The 13,726-nt window shown below is 41.8% G+C and overlaps 14 pseudogenes; all 14 read right to left on the bottom strand.

Moving 5' to 3' along the window:
- Window positions 1-710: 710 nt before the first annotated feature.
- On the bottom strand, window positions 711-829 carry LOC137114777 (5S ribosomal RNA; annotated as a pseudogene).
- Window positions 830-1,686: 857 nt separating this feature from the next.
- Window positions 1,687-1,805, bottom strand: LOC137115241 (5S ribosomal RNA; annotated as a pseudogene).
- An 857-nt stretch (window positions 1,806-2,662) lies between these two features.
- LOC137115212 (5S ribosomal RNA) lies at window positions 2,663-2,781 on the bottom strand (annotated as a pseudogene).
- An 857-nt stretch (window positions 2,782-3,638) lies between these two features.
- On the bottom strand, window positions 3,639-3,757 carry LOC137114852 (5S ribosomal RNA; annotated as a pseudogene).
- Window positions 3,758-4,610: 853 nt separating this feature from the next.
- LOC137114820 (5S ribosomal RNA) lies at window positions 4,611-4,729 on the bottom strand (annotated as a pseudogene).
- Window positions 4,730-5,582: 853 nt separating this feature from the next.
- On the bottom strand, window positions 5,583-5,701 carry LOC137114819 (5S ribosomal RNA; annotated as a pseudogene).
- Window positions 5,702-6,558: 857 nt separating this feature from the next.
- On the bottom strand, window positions 6,559-6,677 carry LOC137114817 (5S ribosomal RNA; annotated as a pseudogene).
- An 856-nt stretch (window positions 6,678-7,533) lies between these two features.
- LOC137114544 (5S ribosomal RNA) lies at window positions 7,534-7,652 on the bottom strand (annotated as a pseudogene).
- Window positions 7,653-8,505: 853 nt separating this feature from the next.
- Window positions 8,506-8,624, bottom strand: LOC137115277 (5S ribosomal RNA; annotated as a pseudogene).
- An 853-nt stretch (window positions 8,625-9,477) lies between these two features.
- LOC137114815 (5S ribosomal RNA) lies at window positions 9,478-9,596 on the bottom strand (annotated as a pseudogene).
- Window positions 9,597-10,453: 857 nt separating this feature from the next.
- On the bottom strand, window positions 10,454-10,572 carry LOC137114796 (5S ribosomal RNA; annotated as a pseudogene).
- Window positions 10,573-11,429: 857 nt separating this feature from the next.
- On the bottom strand, window positions 11,430-11,548 carry LOC137114543 (5S ribosomal RNA; annotated as a pseudogene).
- Window positions 11,549-12,401: 853 nt separating this feature from the next.
- LOC137115276 (5S ribosomal RNA) lies at window positions 12,402-12,520 on the bottom strand (annotated as a pseudogene).
- An 853-nt stretch (window positions 12,521-13,373) lies between these two features.
- LOC137114814 (5S ribosomal RNA) lies at window positions 13,374-13,492 on the bottom strand (annotated as a pseudogene).
- Between the last annotated feature and the right edge of the window lie 234 nt (window positions 13,493-13,726).

Raw genomic sequence — 13,726 nt, 5'->3', positions numbered from 1 at the left:
GACAAAGATAAATTTGGATGTTCCCTCTCCGATCCTCAAACCAAAATCCAGGATTGAGATGTTCCAACAGAATGATATTTATTTTAAACGAAAGAAAGTGTCAAACAAAACATGACTCTACAACTCAGGGCGAACCAAGGCCAACATAATAAACAAAATAAGCCATTTCCCACCGAAAGTGTTAGCTAGCCTGATAGAAATAAACAAACCAAAAGATAGTCGCTAACCCTAACTCCCTAATGTGAAAACACTCCAAAGAAAATGGCAGTTCACCCCTACAGATTTAATACTATTTACAAAATATACAATTTATAAACAAATCCACGGCACAAAACCTAACAATTCAAAAATGCTAAATAAGGTTTGGAAACCAAGAAAAGCAAACAGGTGCTGATGCCAGAAAGAGCCTCGCTAGCTGTTGGGAACCGTACTTTTAAAACTCCAGGAAGTGTAGGATGGACCAATCAGCTTCCTGTACTGCCCCCCAATCCGGCCAATCAGGCAGGGCACCTATAAGAACAAGAAAATAAAAACAACACATATGGCCAGGACTGTAACATGGTCTACTAGTAATGAAGCACGATGGTTGGCAAACCAATAAAGTAGCAAAACAGCAATGAAAGAACAAAATTTGATGAAAATATAGAACAATTTCTATGAATAAATAGGCAGTAACACCAGCTTGTGCTGCCCGTAAACCCAAGCAAAGAAGCTTACAGCACGTGGTATTCCCAGGCGGTCTTCCTACCAAGTACTAACAAGGCCCGGCCATATTTGGCTGCTGAGATCGGACGGGATCAGGCGCTTAGAGAGCGGTGGGGCCGTAAGCTGCATTTGACATCATCAACAGCTCTTAAAAACGCTGGAGAAGCAGAATGCATGACACTTGCTAAGAAGAAGATAAATGTGGCAAAGTACAAAGTACTATAACTGTACTGGTCTGTTACGCCCCTGTCTAGGGGGTCAGGGTGCAACATACAAAGATAAATTAGCATGTTCCCTCTCCGATCCCCAAACCAAAATCCAGGATCGAGATGTTCCAACAGAATGATATTTATTTTAAACGAAAGAAAGTGTCAAACAAAACATGACACTACAACTCAGGGCGAACCAAGGCCAACATAATAAACAAAATAAGCCATTTCCCACAGAAAGTGCTAGCTAGCCTGATAGAAATAAACAAACCAAAAGACAGTCGCTAACCCTAACTCCCTAATGTGAAAACAGTCCAAAGAAAATGGCAGTTCACCCCTACAGATTTAATACTATTTACAAAATATACAATTTATAAACAAAACCACGGCACAAAACCTAACAATTCAAAAATGCTAAATAAGGTTTGGAAACCAAGAACAGCAAACAGGTGCTGATGCCAGAAAGAGCCTCGCTAGCTGTTGGGAACCGTACTTTTAAAACTCCAGGAAGTGTAGGATGGACCAATCAGCTTCCTGTACTGCCCCCCAATCCGGCCAATCAGGCAGGGCACCTATAAGAACAACAAAATAAAAACAACACATATGGCCAGGACCGTAACATGGTCTACTAGTAATGAAGCACGATGGTTGGCAAACCAATAAAGTAGCAAAACAGCAATGAAAGAACAAAATTTGATGAAAATATAGAACAATTTCTATGAATAAATAGGCAGTAACACCAGCTTGTGCTGCCCGTAAACCCAAGCAAAAAAGCTTACAGCACCTGGTATTCCCAGGCGGTCTTCCTACCAAGTACTAACCAGGCCCGGCTCTATTTGGCTGCCGAGATCGGACGAGATCGGGCACTTAGAGAGCGGTGTGGCCGTAAGCTGCATTTGACATCATCAACAGCTCTTAAAAACGCTGGAGAAGCAGAATGCATGACACTTGCTAAGAAGAAGATAAATATGGCAAAGTACAAAGTACTATAACTGTACTGGTCTGTTACGCCCCTGTCTAGGGGGTCAGGGTGAAACATACAAAGATAAATTTGGATGTTCCCTCTCCGATCCTCAAACCAAAATCCAGGATTGAGATGTTCCAACAAAATGATATTTATTTTAAACGAAAGAAAGTGTCAAACAAAACATGACACTACAACTCATGGCGAACCAAGGCCAACATAATAAACAAAATAAGCCATTTCCCACAGAAAGTGTTAGCTAGCCTGATAAAAATAAACAAACCAAAAGATAGTCGCTAACCCTAACTCCCTAATGTGAAAACACTCCAAAGAAAATGGCAGTTCACCCCTACAGATTTAATACTATTTACAAAATATACAATTTATAAACAAAACCACGGCACAAAACCTAACAATTCAAAAATGCTAAATAAGGTTTGGAAACCAAGAACAGCAAACAGGTGCTGCTGCCAGAAAGAGCCTCGCTAGCTGTTGGGAACCGTACTTTTAAAACTCCAGGAAGTGAAGGATGGACCAATCAGCTTCCTGTACTGCCCCCCAATCCGGCAGATAAGGCAGGGCACCTATAAGAACAACAAAATAAAAACAACACATATGGCCAGGACCGTAACATGGTCTACTAGTAATGAAGCACGATGGTTGACAAACCAATAAAGTAGCAAAACAGCAATGAAAGAACAAAATTTGATGAAAATATGGAACAATTTCTATGAATAAATAGGCAGTAACACCAGCTTGTGCTGCCCGTAAACCCAAGCAAAAAAACTTACAGCACCTGGTATTCCCAGGCGGTCTTCCTACCAAGTACTAACCAGGCCCGGCTCTATTTGGCTGCCGAGATCGGACGAGATCGGGCGCTTAGAGAGCGGTGTGGCCGTAAGCTGCATTTGACATCATCAACAGCTCCTAAAAACGCTGGAGAAGCAGAATGCATGACACTTGCTAAGAAGAAGATAAATGTGGCAAAGTACAAAGTACTATAACTGTACTGGTCTGTTACGCCGCTGTCTAGGGGGTCAGGGTGCAACATACAAAGATAAATTAGCATGTTCCCTCTCCGATCCCCAAACCAAAATCCAGGATCGAGATGTTCCAACAGAATGATATTTATTTTAAACGAAAGAAAGTGTCAAACAAAACATGACACTACAACTCAGGGCGAACCAAGGCCAACATAATAAACAAAATAAGCCATTTCCCACAGAAAGTGCTAGCTAGCCTGATAGAAATAAACAAACCAAAAGACAGTCGCTAACCCTAACTCCCTAATGTGAAAACACTCCAAAGAAAATGGCAGTTCACCCCTACAGATTTAATACTATTTACAAAATATACAATTTATAAACAAAACCACGGCACAAAACCTAACAATTCAAAAATGCTAAATAAGGTTTGGAAACCAAGAACAGCAAACAGGTGCTGATGCCAGAAAGAGCCTCGCTTGCTGTTGGGAACCGTACTTTTAAAACTCCAGGAAGTGTAGGATGGACCAATCAGCTTCCTGTACTGCCCCCCAATCCGGCCAATCAGGCAGGGCACCTATAAGAACAAGAAAATAAAAACAACACATATGGCCAGGACCGTAACATGGTCTACTAGTAATGAAGCACGATGGTTGGCAAACCAATAAAGTAGCAAAACAGCAATGAAAGAACAAAATTTGATGAAAATATAGAACAATTTCTATGAATAAATAGGCAGTAACACCAGCTTGTGCTGCCCGTAAACCCAAGCAAAAAAGCTTACAGCACCTGGTATTCCCAGGCGGTCTTCCTACCAAGTACTAACCAGGCCCGGCTCTATTTGGCTGCCGAGATCGGACGAGATCGGGCGCTTAAAGAGCGGTGTGGCCGTAAGCTGCATTTGACATCATCAACAGCTCTTAAAAACGCTGGAGAAGCAGAATGCATGACACTTGCTAAGAAGAAGATAAATGTGGCAAAGTACAAAGTACTATAACTGTACTGGTCTGTTACGCCCCTGTCTAGGGGGTCAGGGTGCAACATACAAAGATAAATTAGCATGTTCCCTCTCCGATCCCCAAACCAAAATCCAGGATCGAGATGTTCCAACAGAATGATATTTATTTTAAACGAAAGAAAGTGACAAACAAAAAATGACACAACTCAGGGCGAACCAAGGCCAACATAATAAACAAAATAAGCCATTTCCCACAGAAAGTGCTAGCTAGCCTGATAGAAATAAACAAACCAAAAGACAGTCGCTAACCCTAACTTCCTAATGTGAAAACGGTCCAAAGAAAATGGCAGTTCACCCCTACAGATTTAATACTATTTACAAAATATACAATTTATAACAAAACCACGTCACAAAACCTAACAATTCAAAAATGCTAAATAAGGTTTGGAAACCAAGAACAGCAAACAGGTGCTGATGCCAGAAAGAGCCTCGCTTGCTGTTGGGAACCGTACTTTTAAAACTCCAGGAAGTGTAGGATGGACCAATCAGCTTCCTGTACTGCCCCCCAATCCGGCCAATCAGGCAGGGCACCTATAAGAAAAAGAAAATAAAAACAACACATATGGCCAGGACCGTAACATGGTCTACTAGTAATGAAGCACGATGGTTGGCAAACCAATAAAGTAGCAAAACAGCAATGAAAGAACAAAATTTGATGAAAATATAGAACAATTTCTATGAATAAATAGGCAGTAACACCAGCTTGTGCTGCCCGTAAACCCAAGCAAAAAAGCTTACAGCACCTGGTATTCCCAGGCGGTCTTCCTACCAAGTACTAACCAGGCCCGGCTCTATTTGGCTGCCGAGATCGGACGAGATCGGGCGCTTAGAGAGCGGTGTGGCCGTAAGCTGCATTTGACATCATCAACAGCTCTTAAAAACGCTAGAGAAGCAGAATGCATGACACTTACTAAGAAGAAGATAAATGTGGCAAAGTACAAAGTACTATAACTGTACTGGTCTGTTACGCCCCTGTCTAGGGGGTCAGGGTGCAACATACAAAGATAAATTAGCATGTTCCCTCTCCGATCCCCAAACCAAAATCCAGGATCGAGATGTTCCAACAGAATGATATTTATTTTAAACGAAAGAAAGTGACAAACAAAAAATGACACAACTCAGGGCGAACCAAGGCCAACATAATAAACAAAATAAGCCATTTCCCACAGAAAGTGCTAGCTAGCCTGATAGAAATAAACAAACCAAAAGACAGTCGCTAACCTTAACTCCCTAATGTGAAAACGGTCCAAAGAAAATGGCAGTTCACCCCTACAGATTTAATACTATTTACAAAATATACAATTTATAACAAAACCACGTCACAAAACCTAACAATTCAAAAATGCTAAATAAGGTTTGGAAACCAAGAACAGCAAACAGGTGCTGATGCCAGAAAGAGCCTCGCTTGCTGTTGGGAACCGTACTTTTAAAACTCCAGGAAGTGTAGGATGGACCAATCAGCTTCCTGTACTGCCCCCCAATCCGGCCAATCAGGCAGGGCACCTATAAGAACAAGAAAATAAAAACAACACATATGGCCAGGACCGTAACATGGTCTACTAGTAATGAAGCACGATGGTTGGCAAACCAATAAAGTAGCAAAACAGCAATGAAAGAACAAAATTTGATGAAAATATAGAACAATTTCTATGAATAAATAGGCAGTAACACCAGCTTGTGCTGCCCGTAAACCCAAGCAAAAAAGCTTACAGCACCTGGTATTCCCAGGCGGTCTTCCTACCAAGTACTAACCAGGCCCGGCTCTATTTGGCTGCCGAGATCGGACGAGATCGGGCGCTTAGAGAGCGGTGTGGCCGTAAGCTGCATTTGACATCATCAACAGCTCTTAAAAACGCTGGAGAAGCAGAATGCATGACACTTGCTAAGAAGAAGATAAATGTGGCAAAGTACAAAGTACTATAACTGTACTGGTCTGTTACGCCCCTGTCTAGGGGGTCAGGGTGCAACATACAAAGATAAATTAGGATGTTCCCTCTCTGGTCTCCAAACCATAATCCAGGATCGAGATGTTCCAACAGAATGATATTTATTTTAAACGAAAGAAAGTGTCAAACAAAACATGACACTACAACTCAGGGCGAACCAAGGCCAACATAATAAACAAAATAAGCCATTTCCCACAGAAAGTGCTAGCTAGCCTGATAGAAATAAACAAACCAAAAGACAGTCGCTAACCATAACTCCCTAATGTGAAAACAGTCCAAAGAAAATGGCAGTTCACCCCTACAGATTTAATACTATTTACAAAATATACAATTTATAAACAAAACCACGGCACAAAACCTAACAATTCAAAAATGCTAAATACAGTTTGGAAACCAAGAACAGCAAACAGGTGCTGATGCCAGAAAGAGCCTCGCTAGCTGTTGGGAACCGTACTTTTAAAACTCCAGGAAGTGTAGGATGGACCAATCAGCTTCCTGTACTGCCCCCCAATCCGGCCAATCAGGCAGGTCACCTATAAGAAAAAGAAAATAAAAACAACACATATGGCCAGGACCGTAACATGGTCTACTAGTAATGAAGCACGATGGTTGGCAAACCAATAAAGTAGCAAAACAGCAATGAAAGAACAAAATTTGATGAAAATATAGAACAATTTCTATGAATAAATAGGCAGTAACACCAGCTTGTGCTGCCCGTAAACCCAAGCAAAAAAGCTTACAGCACCTGGTATTCCCAGGCGGTCTTCCTACCAAGTACTAACCAGGCCCGGCTCTATTTGGCTGCCGAGATCGGACGAGATCGGGCGCTTAGAGAGCGGTGTGGCCGTAAGCTGCATTTGACATCATCAACAGCTCTTAAAAACGCTGGAGAAGCAGAATGCATGACACTTGCTAAGAAGAAGATAAATGTGGCAAAGTACAAAGTACTATAACTGTACTGGTCTGTTACGCCCCTGTCTAGGGGGTCAGGGTGCAACATACAAAGATAAATTAGGATGTTCCCTCTCCGGTCTCCAAACCATAATCCAGGATCGAGATGTTCCAACAGAATGATATTTATTTTAAACGAAAGAAAGTGTCAAACAAAACATGACACTACAACTCAGGGCGAACCAAGGCCAACATAATAAACAAAATAAGCCATTTCCCACAGAAAGTGCTAGCTAGCCTGATAGAAATAAACAAACCAAAAGACAGTCGCTAACCCTAACTCCCTAATGTGAAAACGGTCCAAAGAAAATGGCAGTTCACCCCTACAGATTTAATACTATTTACAAAATATACAATTTATAACAAAACCACGTCACAAAACCTAACAATTCAAAAATGCTAAATAAGGTTTGGAAACCAAGAACAGCAAACAGGTGCTGATGCCAGAAAGAGCCTCGCTTGCTGTTGGGAACCGTACTTTTAAAACTCCAGGAAGTGTAGGATGGACCAATCAGCTTCCTGTACTGCCCCCCAATCCGGCCAATCAGGCAGGGCACCTATAAGAACAAGAAAATAAAAACAACACATATGGCCAGGACCGTAACATGGTCTACTAGTAATGAAGCACGATGGTTGGCAAACCAATAAAGTAGCAAAACAGCAATGAAAGAACAAAATTTGATGAAAATATAGAACAATTTCTATGAATAAATAGGCAGTAACACCAGCTTGTGCTGCCCGTAAACCCAAGCAAAAAAGCTTACAGCACCTGGTATTCCCAGGCGGTCTTCCTACCAAGTACTAACCAGGCCCGGTTCTATTTGGCTGCCGAGATCGGACGAGATCGGGCGCTTAGAGAGCGGTGTGGCCGTAAGCTGCATTTGACATCATCAACAGCTCTTAAAAACGCTGGAGAAGCAGAATGCATGACACTTGCTAAGAAGAAGATAAATGTGGCAAAGTACAAAGTACTATAACTGTACTGGTCTTTTACGCCCCTGTCTAGGGGGTCAGGGTGCAACATACAAAGATAAATTAGCATGTTCCCTCTCCGATCCCCAAACCAAAATCCAGGATCGAGATGTTCCAACAGAATGATATTTATTTTAAACGAAAGAAAGTGACAAACAAAAAATGACACAACTCAGGGCGAACCAAGGCCAACATAATAAACAAAATAAGCCATTTCCCACAGAAAGTGCTAGCTAGCCTGATAGAAATAAACAAACCAAAAGACAGTCGCTAACCCTAACTCCCTAATGTGAAAACGGTCCAAAGAAAATGGCAGTTCACCCCTACAGATTTAATACTATTTACAAAATATACAATTTATAACAAAACCACGTCACAAAACCTAACAATTCAAAAATGCTAAATACGGTTTGGAAACCAAGAACAGCAAACAGGTGCTGATGCCAGAAAGAGCCTCGCTTGCTGTTGGGAACCGTACTTTTAAAACTCCAGGAAGTGTAGGATGGACCAATCAGCTTCCTGTACTGCCCCCCAATCCGGCCAATCAGGCAGGGCACCTATAAGAACAAGAAAATAAAAACAACACATATGGCCAGGACCGTAACATGGTCTACTAGTAATGAAGCACGATGGTTGGCAAACCAATAAAGTAGCAAAACAGCAATGAAAGAACAAAATTTGATGAAAATATAGAACAATTTCTATGAATAAATAGGCAGTAACACCAGCTTGTGCTGCCCGTAAACCCAAGCAAAAAAGCTTACAGCACCTGGTATTCCCAGGCGGTCTTCCTACCAAGTACTAACCAGGCCCGGCTCTATTTGGCTGCCGAGATCGGACGAGATCGGGCGCTTAGAGAGCGGTGGGGCCGTAAGCTGCATTTGACATCATCAACAGCTCTTAAAAACGCTGGAGAAGCAGAATGCATGACACTTGCTAAGAAGAAGATAAATGTGGCAAAGTACAAAGTACTATAACTGTACTGGTCTGTTACGCCCCTGTCTAGGGGGTCAGGGTGCAACATACAAAGATAAATTAGCATGTTCCCTCTCCGATCCCCAAACCAAAATCCAGGATCGAGATGTTCCAACAGAATGATATTTATTTTAAACGAAAGAAAGTGACAAACAAAAAATGACACAACTCATGGCGAACCAAGGCCAACATAATAAACAAAATAAGCCATTTCCCACAGAAAGTGCTAGCTAGCCTGATAGAAATAAACAAACCAAAAGACAGTCGCTAACCCTAACTCCCTAATGTGAAAACGGTCCAAAGAAAATGGCAGTTCACCCCTACAGATTTAATACTATTTACAAAATATACAATTTATAACAAAACCACGTCACAAAACCTAACAATTCAAAAATGCTAAATAAGGTTTGGAAACCAAGAACAGCAAACAGGTGCTGATGCCAGAAAGAGCCTCGCTTGCTGTTAGGAACCGTACTTTTAAAACTCCAGGAAGTGTAGGATGGACCAATCAGCTTCCTGTACTGCCCCCCAATCCGGCCAATCAGGCAGGGCACCTATAAGAACAAGAAAATAAAAACAACACATATGGCCAGGACCGTAACATGGTCTACTAGTAATGAAGCACGATGGTTGGCAAACCAATAAAGTAGCAAAACAGCAATGAAAGAACAAAATTTGATGAAAATATAGAACAATTTCTATGAATAAATAGGCAGTAACACCAGCTTGTGCTGCCCGTAAACCCAAGCAAAAAAGCTTACAGCACCTGGTATTCCCAGGCGGTCTTCCTACCAAGTACTAACCAGGCCCGGCTCTATTTGGCTGCCGAGATCGGACGAGATCGGGCGCTTAGAGAGCGGTGTGGCCGTAAGCTGCATTTGACATCATCAACAGCTCTTAAAAACGCTGGAGAAGCAGAATGCATGACACTTGCTAAGAAGAAGATAAATATGGCAAAGTACAAAGTACTATAACTGTACTGGTCTGTTACGCCCCTGTCTAGGGGGTCAGGGTGAAACAGACAAAGATAAATTTGGATGTTCCCTCTCCGATCCTCAAACCAAAATCCAGGATTGAGATGTTCCAACAGAATGATATTTATTTTAAACGAAAGAAAGTGTCAAACAAAACATGACTCTACAACTCAGGGCGAACCAAGGCCAACATAATAAACAAAATAAGCCATTTCCCACCGAAAGTGTTAGCTAGCCTGATAGAAATAAACAAACCAAAAGATAGTCGCTAACCCTAACTCCCTAATGTGAAAACACTCCAAAGAAAATGGCAGTTCACCCCTACAGATTTAATACTATTTACAAAATATACAATTTATAAACAAATCCACGGCACAAAACCTAACAATTCAAAAATGCTAAATAAGGTTTGGAAACCAAGAAAAGCAAACAGGTGCTGATGCCAGAAAGAGCCTCGCTAGCTTTTGGGAACCGTACTTTTAAAACTCCAGGAAGTGTAGGATGGACCAATCAGCTTCCTGTACTGCCCCCCAATCCGGCCAATCAGGCAGGGCACCTATAAGAACAAGAAAATAAAAACAACACATATGGCCAGGACTGTAACATGGTCTACTAGTAATGAAGCACGATGGTTGGCAAACCAATAAAGTAGCAAAACAGCAATGAAAGAACAAAATTTGATGAAAATATAGAACAATTTCTATGAATAAATAGGCAGTAACACCAGCTTGTGCTGCCCGTAAACCCAAGCAAAGAAGCTTACAGCACGTGGTATTCCCAGGCGGTCTTCCTACCAAGTACTAACAAGGCCCGGCCATATTTGGCTGCTGAGATCGGACGGGATCGGGCGCTTAGAGAGCAGTGTGGCCGTAAGCTGCATTTGACATCATCAACAGCTCTTAAAAACGCTGGAGAAGCAGAATGCATGACACTTGCTAAGAAGAAGATAAATGTGGCAAAGTACAAAGTACTATAACTGTACTGGTCTGTTACGCCCCTGTCTAGGGGGTCAGGGTGCAACATACAAAGATAAATTAGCATGTTCCCTCTCCGATCCCCAAACCAAAATCCAGGATCGAGATGTTCCAACAGAATGATATTTATTTTAAACGAAAGAAAGTGTCAAACAAAACATGACACTACAACTCAGGGCGAACCAAGGCCAACATAATAAACAAAATAAGCCATTTCCCACAGAAAGTGCTAGCTAGCCTGATAGAAATAAACAAACCAAAAGACAGTCGCTAACCCTAACTCCCTAATGTGAAAACAGTCCAAAGAAAATGGCAGTTCACCCCTACAGATTTAATACTATTTACAAAATATACAATTTATAAACAAAACCACGGCACAAAACCTAACAATTCAAAAATGCTAAATAAGGTTTGGAAACCAAGAACAGCAAACAGGTGCTGATGCCAGAAAGAGCCTCGCTAGCTGTTGGGAACCGTACTTTTAAAACTCCAGGAAGTGTAGGATGGACCAATCAGCTTCCTGTACTGCCCCCCAATCCGGCCAATCAGGCAGGGCACCTATAAGAACAACAAAATAAAAACAACACATATGGCCAGGACCGTAACATGGTCTACTAGTAATGAAGCACGATGGTTGGCAAACCAATAAAGTAGCAAAACAGCAATGAAAGAACAAAATTTGATGAAAATATAGAACAATTTCTATGAATAAATAGGCAGTAACACCAGCTTGTGCTGCCCGTAAACCCAAGCAAAAAAGCTTACAGCACCTGGTATTCCCAGGCGGTCTTCCTACCAAGTACTAACCAGGCCCGGTTCTATTTGGCTGCCGAGATCGGACGAGATCGGGCGCTTAGAGAGCGGTGTGGCCGTAAGCTGCATTTGACATCATCAACAGCTCTTAAAAACGCTGGAGAAGCAGAATGCATGACACTTGCTAAGAAGAAGATAAATGTGGCAAAGTACAAAGTACTATAACTGTACTGGTCTTTTACGCCCCTGTCTAGGGGGTCAGGGTGCAACATACAAAGATAAATTAGCATGTTCCCTCTCCGATCCCCAAACCAAAATCCAGGATCGAGATGTTCCAACAGAATAATATTTATTTTAAACGAAAGAAAGTGACAAACAAAAAATGACACAACTCAGGGCGAACCAAGGCCAACATAATAAACAAAATAAGCCATTTCCCACAGAAAGTGCTAGCTAGCCTGATAGAAATAAACAAACCAAAAGACAGTCGCTAACCCTAACTCCCTAATGTGAAAACGGTCCAAAGAAAATGGCAGTTCACCCCTACAGATTTAATACTATTTACAAAATATACAATTTATAACAAAACCACGTCACAAAACCTAACAATTCAAAAATGCTAAATACGGTTTGGAAACCAAGAACAGCAAACAGGTGCTGATGCCAGAAAGAGCCTCGCTTGCTGTTGGGAACCGTACTTTTAAAACTCCAGGAAGTGTAGGATGGACCAATCAGCTTCCTGTACTGCCCCCCAATCCGGCCAATCAGGCAGGGCACCTATAAGAACAAGAAAATAAAAACAACACATATGGCCAGGACCGTAACATGGTCTACTAGTAATGAAGCACGATGGTTGGCAAACCAATAAAGTAGCAAAACAGCAATGAAAGAACAAAATTTGATGAAAATATAGAACAATTTCTATGAATAAATAGGCAGTAACACCAGCTTGTGCTGCCCGTAAACCCAAGCAAAAAAGCTTACAGCACCTGGTATTCCCAGGCGGTCTTCCTACCAAGTACTAACCAGGCCCGGCTCTATTTGGCTGCCGAGATCGGACGAGATCGGGCGCTTAGAGAGCGGTGGGGCCGTAAGCTGCATTTGACATCATCAACAGCTCTTAAAAACGCTGGAGAAGCAGAATGCATGACACTTGCTAAGAAGAAGATAAATGTGGCAAAGTACAAAGTACTATAACTGTACTGGTCTGTTACGCCCCTGTCTAGGGGGTCAGGGTGCAACATACAAAGATAAATTAGCATGTTCCCTCTCCGATCCCCAAACCAAAATCCAGGATCGAGATGTTCCAACAGAATGATATTTATTTTAAACGAAAGAAAGTGACAAACAAAAAATGACACAACTCATGGCGAACCAAGGCCAACATAATAAACAAAATAAGCCATTTCCCACAGAAAGTGCTAGCTAGCCTGATAGAAATAAACAAACCAAAAGACAGTCGCTAACCCTAACTCCCTAATGTGAAAACGGTCCAAAGAAAATGGCAGTTCACCCCTACAGATTTAATACTATTTACAAAATATACAATTTATAACAAAACCACGTCACAAAACCTAACAATTCAAAAATGCTAAATAAGGTTTGGAAACCAAGAACAGCAAACAGGTGCTGATGCCAGAAAGAGCCTCGCTTGCTGTTAGGAACCGTACTTTTAAAACTCCAGGAAGTGTAGGATGGACCAATCAGCTTCCTGTACTGCCCCCCAATCCGGCCAATCAGGCAGGGCACCTATAAGAACAAGAAAATAAAAACAACACATATGGCCAGGACCGTAACATGGTCTACTAGTAATGAAGCACGATGGTTGGCAAACCAATAAAGTAGCAAAACAGCAATGAAAGAACAAAATTTGATGAAAATATAGAACAATTTCTATGAATAAATAGGCAGTAACACCAGCTTGTGCTGCCCGTAAACCCAAGCAAAAAAGCTTACAGCACCTGGTATTCCCAGGCGGTCTTCCTACCAAGTACTAACCAGGCCCGGCTCTATTTGGCTGCCGAGATCGGACGAGATCGGGCGCTTAGAGAGCGGTGTGGCCGTAAGCTGCATTTGACATCATCAACAGCTCTTAAAAACGCTGGAGAAGCAGAATGCATGACACTTGCTAAGAAGAAGATAAATATGGCAAAGTACAAAGTACTATAACTGTACTGGTCTGTTACGCCCCTGTCTAGGGGGTCAGGGTGAAACAGACAAAGATAAATTTGGATGTTCCCTCTCCGATCCTCAAACCAAAATCCAGGATTGAGATGTTCCAACAGAATGATATTTATTTTAA

Source organism: Channa argus, unplaced genomic scaffold, assembly GCF_033026475.1.
Source record: "Channa argus isolate prfri unplaced genomic scaffold, Channa argus male v1.0 Contig020, whole genome shotgun sequence".
NCBI classification, from domain to species: domain Eukaryota; kingdom Metazoa; phylum Chordata; class Actinopteri; order Anabantiformes; family Channidae; genus Channa; species Channa argus.
This window is presented reverse-complemented; position numbering and strand designations above follow the sequence as displayed.